The following is a 9955-nucleotide window of genomic DNA, read 5'->3' as shown; positions in this document are numbered from 1 at the left end:
AAAAAATATATATTTGTATAAAATCAATGTTTCTGTATAAATGATAATGTATGACATATGCTTTTAAAGATTAAAAGCACGCGAAAACTCCATGCACATTCTGTAGTACTTGATCGCTCTGAGCATACTTAAGGAGTAAAATGAATAGCTTTCATAACTGACTTATTCAATTCAGTTCAGTTCAGTTTGGTTTATTTTCATTTCAACTCGAGTCAATTCAACAAAAGAAACCATTACACATATGCACGTATATACAGTATGACATAGATAAATGCATATTTACAATAGACACGAAACAATATAACCATATTAATAACGATCTTACAATGAACTGGATAATCATAATAATAACTGTAGACTATTCATGATAAAGAATTTCGCATATAATTTCTTTTATTCATCTTTACTATTTAAATAAATGTTGAGGAAATGGAGGGATCCACTAAAAAGTAGGGCTTGTTTAGTGTGGATTCCTCAAAGAATAAGATAAAAGACAGGTTTGTATAGGTATAAGTATAAATGCAAGAACGAAAAAAAAATCCTAAAATGCTATTTTGATGGATGGATTACGGAAATGATGGATGAAAGTGAAAAGAAATGTAACCGAGAAGAAAGACTGGTGCACCACACAGTGTGTGGATGAAAGAGAAAGAAAGGGGGAATAAGGGTGATGACAGATGAAAGGGAAGGACAAAGAGGAAAGAAGTGAAAGAAAGAAAGAAAGAAAGAAAGAAAGGAAGAAAGAGAGAGAGAGGTTGGGTCCTGAGCGCTCAATTTGGACTTACTCTATAAGATTCGAGAATGTGTTTTTTTAGCTTGATTTTAAAGCAATTCATACTAATACGGAGTTAATGATGTCGGGACTGAGTGTATTCCAGTATAGGACCGTAAAAGGAAATTGATTTTGTGCAAGTTGTGTGCGGGTACGGGGAAGGTGAAAACGGAGGGATTGTCTTGTTGGGTATTTGTGAATGGAGTTATTTTTTGAAACATGTTAATTACTGTAATATGTTTGGCAGTTCGTTTGAGTTCAATTTGTACATGAATTGCCCTGTTTGAAAAAGAAATAGATCTGGAAGTTTTAAAATATTCGACTTGTAAAATAAATTGTTAGTATGAGAACGAGGAGGAGCATTATGGATAATTCTTATAATATTCTTTTGAAAGATGAGAATTTTGTCTGTAAGATATTTGTTGGCGTTATACCCCATGCCATTATTCCATAGTTCAGATAGGGAGCTATTAGGGAGGAATATAGTGTAAAAAGTGTTGATTTTGGAAAAAAAAGTGTCTTATTTTATTCATATACCAATATTCCTGGATATAGTTTTGAATATGAATGTTCCATTTCAATTTATCGTCAATCATATCAATTTATCTTCAATCATGAGACCTAAGAATTTGGTTGAAGAGACCCTATTTGGAGGAGTGTCGTCCAAAATGATGTCTCCAGGTAGATTTTGCAAAGCCTTACAAATAACATAAAGTTTGTCTTCAGGATGTTAAGGGATTATTTGTTAGCTTTAACCCATTCAACTACATGTCTCAGTTCTCGATTTATAGTAGACAATAGTGTATTTTGGTTCGCATGAATAAGGTCGAATCGTCTGCAAATAAAATGAAAGATAGAACATCTGAAGATTTATAAAAGTCATTTATGTATATTATAATTAACAGTTGCAGTCCTTCATTAATGTTGAAATTCCACCAAATTTTTATTGAGGGTAACCTCTCCCTCATCCTCCCCATGTTTGGTCGTTTCGCGCCCAAGTGTGCACCTCAGAAAAATGTTGATTTGAATCAGAAAAATCAGACAAGCACACTGCTGAAAATTTCATCAAAATCGGATATAAAATAAGAAAGTTATGACATTTCAAAGTTTCGCTTATTTTTAACAAATTATATGAACGAACCAGTTACATCCAACTGAGAGAGTCGACGATGTCACTCACTATTTCTTTTGTTTTTTATTGTTTGAATGATACAATATTTCACTTTTTACGAATTTGACGATTAGGAACTCCTTGCCTGGAGGACAAAATGTTAAAATAATGGAATTCCACGTGTTCAGGGAGGAATGAAACTTCATTTCACGTGACAATGACGAGAAAATAAAAATATTTCATATAATAAAATACAAAAGAAATAGTGAGTGAGTGATGTCATCAGTTCCTCATTTGCATACCGACCGTCATGTGCTGTTTTTTTTAAATGAAGCGAAACTTAAAATGCCATGAATTTCTTATTTTACATCTGAATGTGATGAAATTTTCAGTGTTATGCTTGATGAATTTTCTTTTTATTCAAATCAAGTTTATGTTGGGGTGGACTTGTCCTTTAATTGCAGAATTATATACCCCTTCAAAATATTAAATGTGCCCCCGATTTTTTTTCATACTGGTCAATTTGATACAAGTTTGAAATTGACAATGAATACATAAATGGATCTGGATGTCTGTCTCTCATATATCCCAGTCAACCTATAATTGATCGCTGCATGATATTCGGCCAGTTTCGATCAAACATGCTTTAAAAGAGAATTGATGCACAGGATCGACCCTGTACGAGCTAACCCTGTTATGATTTCTTTGAAACTGGAACTCTGATGGCTTGTGTAGAGGAAATTACTCTAAACAATTGAAGAGTGGGAATATGCCTATTTTTAATTGGAGGCTGAAATGTCTGAAGTGTGGGAGATCAGGGGGGGGGGGGGGGTGAGTAGGGTGGGGACCCGGTGGGGAGGATATATCAAAGGCCATTAATATGGACACAATTTCGTGTAGAAAAAATCACAAAAAAGGTGTGACAATTCGGCCGCATATTGGAGTCGAGGCCGGGTTGACCTAGTCTGCTGGGCAAACCCTTCACTCGAAATAAGGGTCTGAATGTGCAGCCTACTCATGCCTTGTGTTGGAACAGCAAATTTTGTATGTGCTAGTCTTTGCGTGGAGGCACACTTGTTGATCAAAGTTCCAATGAGGGTCTGTGCCTGCAGACTAGGGATGACCAGACCCGTCATCAAAGCTGACTGTTCAAAAATAATCTCAATTTGTTCCAAATCAATATTTTTTCAGTAATATGCTGATTCCCGCTTGGAATCAGAATTTGGCTGTAAATCTATTTACAAAACCTGTGACCTATTGTAAATCTATTTATGAAGCCTGTAAGCGTGATACAATTGTGAAGAGCGCTATATACATGTAAATACTTATATTGTATTGGATTGTATTGCATTTTATTGATTAAGTATAATGAGTAACTTATTAGAAAAAAAATAACTAACATGGATCTTAAAAAATGATATAGTGACGAGCATCAGCATACCGTATATTTCTTGATCGATGAACAGGCATTGTCTAATAACTATTTGATTAAATCATAATGACCTTGGTATCAAAATACCTTTTTAACTTATTTTTTCAATTTTTTGTCAGTGCATGTTTTCTGGTAAGTTTTACTGATAATTGATTACTTATACTCACTGTGAATTCATTGTGCATGGTAGCCAGTAAAGTACCAATATGGTTAATTAAATCATAGTAAAACAACGGTAAACTTATGGTTATAATATGGTTTTGACCAGAGGCGTCGATCAGTGGCGTACCTATATGTGATTTTCCACAGAGGGGGGGGGGGGGGGGGGGGGGCAAATTCGTCCCCCAAAAAATTGATAAGCCAAAAAAAAGGTCTTCAAGTTCCTCCCTGCCCCCCCCCCCCCCCCCTGTAGGTACGCTAGTGGCGTCGATCCATTTTTCAGATGGGGGGGGGGGGGAAATCATGAATCAACGTTCCACAGGCGCTCGAGCACACACACACACACACAAAAAGACACATACACACAGGCTTATAATGACTCATGAGGAAGAGACACATATCTCACCAGCAAATTAATCAACAAATTAACTTCTTAGTATACTAACCTGAAAACCGGAAAAAGGTACCTGTTTAGTAATGTTTGTATATAGTAACTCATATAGGATACATATCTCACTACACAGATTATGTGAGTGCCGAATAAATTTCTTTATATTCTGACCTGAAAGCCAGATATTCTAAGCATTTTTAGTACCAATGATTAAGATGGGTATCTAAAACGATAGATGCGAACGCGAAGCGCGAGCTGAAAATTTTGATATTTCGATCTGAAAAAAATATTGACAGTTTAATGGACGTTTTTAATAAAGAACAAGATATAAAATCCAACAAAAGATTATTGCAAATCGAAGAGGGCGTTCTTTTGAGGTTTAGAACTGAAAACGGGACATTCTATTCACCTCTTTAATCATGAAATGTATGGGTTTTTGCTACAGAAATGATGCGAGCGCGAAGCGCGAGCTGAAAATCTTTATATTCCAATCTGAAAAGCGGACATTTTGAGCACGATTTTAAATAAAGAACGAATTGTGTATTTCAATCTCGCTTGCTGATTTCAGTGAAACATTACAATCTTATTTTATTTATTTCTTCTTGATTTGAAGAAGTGAGGGCACAGCATAGCCTACCCTCTCAGGGGGCTTCCCCATGCAAGTCACCCAGCCCCTTTCTCGCATTTTTGCCCATTTCTTGGAAATTCGACATTTTGGAGCCACATTGATGAAAAAAGTGTTTTTACTATGCAGTGAAGCCACTTTTATTGTTTCAAACCACTTGGAGACAAAAGAGTAGACTTTCTTTTAACTGCTACATATAACGAATTTCTGGAAAATCGAAGCCACCCCCATCAGTGGGTTGCTGAAGACACCATCCCCCTTTTCTGTATTTTGCAAATTTATGGAAAAAATCAGCAAATTCGGAGCCCCCACTGAGGCTAAAGAGTGTTTCTGCTAAAAAGCAATCCATTTTCACTGTCTTAAAACCATATGGAGACGAAAGAGTTGCCTTTCCTCTGCAGTTACATATAAAGAAGTGCTGGTACAGCAAAGCCTACCCCCGTCAGGGGCTCCTGAAATTACCCGCAAGTTTTCTGTATTTCACCTTTTTATTAGAAAATCTGCGAATTTGGAACTTATGAACTACGCAGGATGTGTATCTCGCTGAAACGAATTATCGCGATAACATTATCTCAGCCAACAAATACTGCGAGTGCGTCGCGCGAGCGGAATTTTTAATATCATATTTTTATAACCTGAAAGATTAATGTTGACGAAAATTGTTGGGAGCAATACAGTAAATGGATGAGAACATTTTCAAAATCTAAAGAACATATGTTTTGGAGCACTTTGCAGCTTTAGTATACATGGTATAGTAGGATGCTTATGACAATATTTATTATACATTATTTTATTGTTCAAAACTTGGAATGGGGGGGGGGGCACAAAGTGGGGATCTATAGGCCAATTCACTGGGGGAAATGTCTCTCATGCCTCTCCCTTTGGTGCCGTCAGCACTGGTCTGTGGCGGAGCCCCCGGAACTTCGTGATATGTTAAAACAATTACTGTAAAGCTTGCATGCAGTTAGGATGATAAACGAAGTTGAGGCAGCACAACATAGCAAATGTGGTAAAATTTATGAAAAGTCACCCGCGAGCAGTGCAAGCCAGAACAAAATTTAGCCTTTAATTCAAAATGATTTTGAAATGAAATTCTAATTATGTAATAATAGCTTTAATGGACATTAAGCCAAAGTAAGCATTAAGAGGCTTTTTACGGTAAATCTATGAGGGGGGTTGAACTATTGCCCTTAGTTAGGATTTTTTTGTCCTGCATAAAATTTATCAAGCTTTCTTGCCATTCTTTTTATTTTTCAATCCTCGGCAGCCCGGCAGTGTTGTTAACTTTTTTTCTTGTCCCATTTCTTCATATTCTATATAGCTTTCATTGGCTCTACCGTGCTTTTCATTTCCCGTTTCTTCATTGCCCCAAGTTTCTCCCATTTTCCCGCCAGCATTCTTGCCCGTGCCATTGAGTCATATATCTTTTGAAGGCTCTCTGCTAATCATGCTAATGTATTTGATTGATTGATTGATTTTATTTGGCAAGTCACCATAACATATATACAGTAGCATTAAAACAACAGGCTTGCACAGGATGACCCACGAAAGCTCGAAGGCTCATTTCCAGTGGGGTCCTCAATAATACAGAATTAAGATAATAAAATGGTAAGCTTATACTATTTACATATTAAACATATTTACATATTTAAGGATATTTTGTACTTTTTCACCGTGTTCGTTCATTCCTTTTCTCTCATATTCTTCCATTTTCCCTATCATTTTATGTTCTTCATTCTGTCCCTTTCAGTTCTCACTTTCCTAGCTTTCCTCTAAATTTGTCATTGAGTGTAACCATATGTCTCGTTCTATGACTGTCTCGTAATAATAATAAGTTGTAGGGCCTACCACATCACATAATCTATTCAGTCCCTTAGAGATTCGTAATTAGTATCATGGTTGGCGGATTTAAATCACGTTGATTTAAATCGTGATTTAAATCGCGATTTAAATCACCATGATTAAAAAAAATCATTGATTTAAATCACTTCCATTGAAAAATGTACAAATCGTGGACAAAGTATTTGTTCAATGCAGTTTTAATTCTTCAAGTCAACTGAATAACTTTGAATTAACTTTATATCAACAAAAGATCAACAAAGTCTTCATATCTACTTAAATAAACAAATTAAAATCAAATTAATAAAATCAGGTAATTCCTTAAAAACTACAGATGTATGTTGTCAATAGGTACTCATTTTTTGTAAATTATGTCGAGTTTTTCTTTTGAAATTTTACATTCTTTGTCAGTTATTATTAGTCAATTTCTTTCTTAACATAAAATTTTCACATATAATCTAAAGACTTTTCAGAGAGCAGTTTGTAAAAAAATATATAATATATAAAAGTCAATGAGAAAAGGTTTGTTGGCAGTTTTCCAGTTTTGATCCTTCGCCTACACATAACTACTTCTGTCATGTAAAATAAAAAATGATACCTGCATGTAATCAACATATTTAACATGCCTCTTATTTCGTGTTGTTACATTTATCATACATTTGATGTTTTGAATAACATAATTATAAAAATCACATTAACATAATGTAGTACAGTCATAATTTGACTGTTGAGAAAAGCTGTCTCTTATAAACCTTTTAAGTCACTGCAGCCCATTTTATGTTCAGTGCTACAAATAATGGAAGTTTTGTATCTGCATGTAATGGAAAGAGCTCTATAACAACAATTTGCAAAACTCAGAATAAACATTTAACACTGCATTCAAATGTTAAGATGCAGGTACTTCAGTTACAATCATTGGCAGTTGTAAGCTGTGTCTCATTTAAAATAAAATACTTCTTTTTTGTAATACATATGTTGTAATTTAAGCAGTTTTGCAGTTTTTATCCTTTAAGTTAAAAGTAAGTAGATTTTTTTTTCATACTTCATGGATCAAACAGATTTTTTTGTAGAGAATATGGGAATAAAAATTGTAGATTAATGTAAAAAAATCACAGTAACATAATGTAGTATAGTCACCCTTTGACTAAGCTATCTCTTATATCGTTCTCCAAAACTGAGAGTTTTGCATCTATATCTGTAGCAAGAGAAGAGTTTTTTTTTATCAAACTAAAAAGATCCTAAACATAATACAGTTGTAGTCTCTCCTTGACTATTGTAAAGCTGTGACTAATTGAAAAAAAAATCATTGATTTGAATTATTTCTCTTACAATATACATAAATACTAGTAATTGGCAAAGGGTTTGTTGGCAGTTTTGATAAGGGATTTTTTCTCTTGGATTTTTAAAAATATTTGAATGAAAATCCCAGAGGGGAATTTTCTCTACTCACTGGGAATTCCCTATGGAATATTCCTTCATAGGCCTATGATAGAATTAAGTTCAGATACATGATTCCTCAAATTTATTTTTAATTGTCCATTTTTATTGGATTTTAATTACAAAATATGTGGCTAAGAACAATATTAGGGGTGAAATGTATAGTAGAACATCAATATTGATGTCATTGTAAGAGTAAGGGGGTGGGGATAATTACCCTTTTTTTCGAAGGAACTTTAAAAAAAAATAAAAAAAATAAAAAAAATCTGATTTAAATTAAAACTAGAATTTAATTCGTCATGCGGACGAATTAGGTGGTCTGTCATGATTTTTCATTCAGAGTCGGCTAATGTATAAAATGAATCATTTAGATATGATTGATAATCTTGATTCTAGACATCCTAAGAATAAATTTTGACCATTGCTCAATGTGATTATTAATGTTTCCCATAGACTTTACACGTAAGCAATTTTGAGAATTACAATTCCAATATTGCAAGTGAAAAACGGGCATGATCCCGGCATCTGATCAAAAAGTGGAGGGCACATTACCGAAAGCCCAGAATCTCAGCTATAACATATTAAAAGCACCGGCAAAACTGACAAGAAGAAATGGAGATATGGCTCACGAAATAGAGGAATGTCGAATCTAGTTTTGAGAAAAAGTCATGTCCCATAGAGATTACACACAAAATACATGTGATATGAAAAAAAACAATTATAATCTGTTTTATCTTGCTAAATTTTAACTTTCATACCTTTTAATTATCATGAAGGATCATGTAAGAGGTGGCAAAAAGAAAAAAAAATGAAAAAAAAAATCATCTTTTCTACCCCAGGAATCGAACCTCCGCCCTCGAGAAAGCAAGTCAAATGCGTTATCCATTGAGCCACGATATTCCCCATAGAGATTACACGTAAGCAATTTTGAGAATTACAATTCCAATTTTGCAAGTGAAATACGGGCATGATCCCGGCATCTGATCAAAAAATGAAGGGCACACTTCCGATAGCCCAGAATCTCAGCTACAACATGTTAAAAGCTCAAGGAAAGCTGACAAGAAAAAATGGAGATATGGCTCACGAAATAGAGGAATGTCGAATCTAGTTTTGGGAAAAAGTCATGTCCCATAGAGATTACACGCAAAATGAGGAAAAATGACATGCCTCTTTTCATCGCTGTTTTACGCAATGATGCGTTTCTCAAAACGAATATTCATGTTAACTGAGGAGAAAGAGTACATTATAAACTACAACATATTGAAATCTGGGCGAAAAATGATCTATATTCGAGAAGTTACAGCCAAATTTGCATAAATTTGATGACGTCATTTTTGAAAAAAATGGAATTTTTAGTTTGGGCGCCTATTTGATGACGTCACGATATAATTTAGGGACAATGGTGACATGAAATCAAATCTACAACTCATACTCTATCGATATATGAAAAAAAAATTGGGGGTCAACGGACTTTTTAAAGAGCTACAGTGAATTTACAATAGGCATATGTTTTTGCCCATATATGGCCTATAGTGAGAGCTCGCGCGCACACGTGCTGCAAACTTTAATGGGTGTTAATTTCTATATTAATGGTTGTAGAAGGTTGATCAAGGTATCAAATTGCTCAGAATTTTATTAGCAATGCAATGATATTAAAAGAAACGGTTTTTCTGCGTTGTGTTAAGGTGTAACTCGCGGAAACGCGCGCGCATACGTGCGCGCGCGCAAATTTTTGAAATGCCTAAAATGACCTGAAACGTACCCAAAAAATTTTATAGGTCATTTGGACGATTTTTTTACCTTTGACGCGCGCGTACGCGCGCGTCATGACCTCTACATGACCTTTGATGACATTGACAGTTGACCTTTGACATGAAGTTAATGTCATGTAAATATTGTAAATTTTTGATAATTGATAATGAAGATATGATCAAATGAAGAATTTTACAAAATGGCGCGTAGATGACGTCATCATGACCATATGACCTTGAAAAGCTTATTTTGCCGTCTCTATGATAGATTCTATATATGACGAAAAAATCAGCAAAATTGATTCAGCCAATTTCGAGAAAAGTTGGCGACAAACATAGGTGCCAAGAATAAAGAAAGAAATAAAGAAATAAAGAAAGAAAATTCTGACGAAAACAATAGGTGATCTGTCGTAGACAGACCACCTAAAAATCCGATTT

Source organism: Lytechinus variegatus, chromosome 7, assembly GCF_018143015.1.
Source record: "Lytechinus variegatus isolate NC3 chromosome 7, Lvar_3.0, whole genome shotgun sequence".
NCBI lineage: Eukaryota > Metazoa > Echinodermata > Echinoidea > Temnopleuroida > Toxopneustidae > Lytechinus > Lytechinus variegatus.
The sequence above is the reverse complement of the archived record's forward strand: the minus strand, read 5'-3'. Positions refer to the sequence as shown.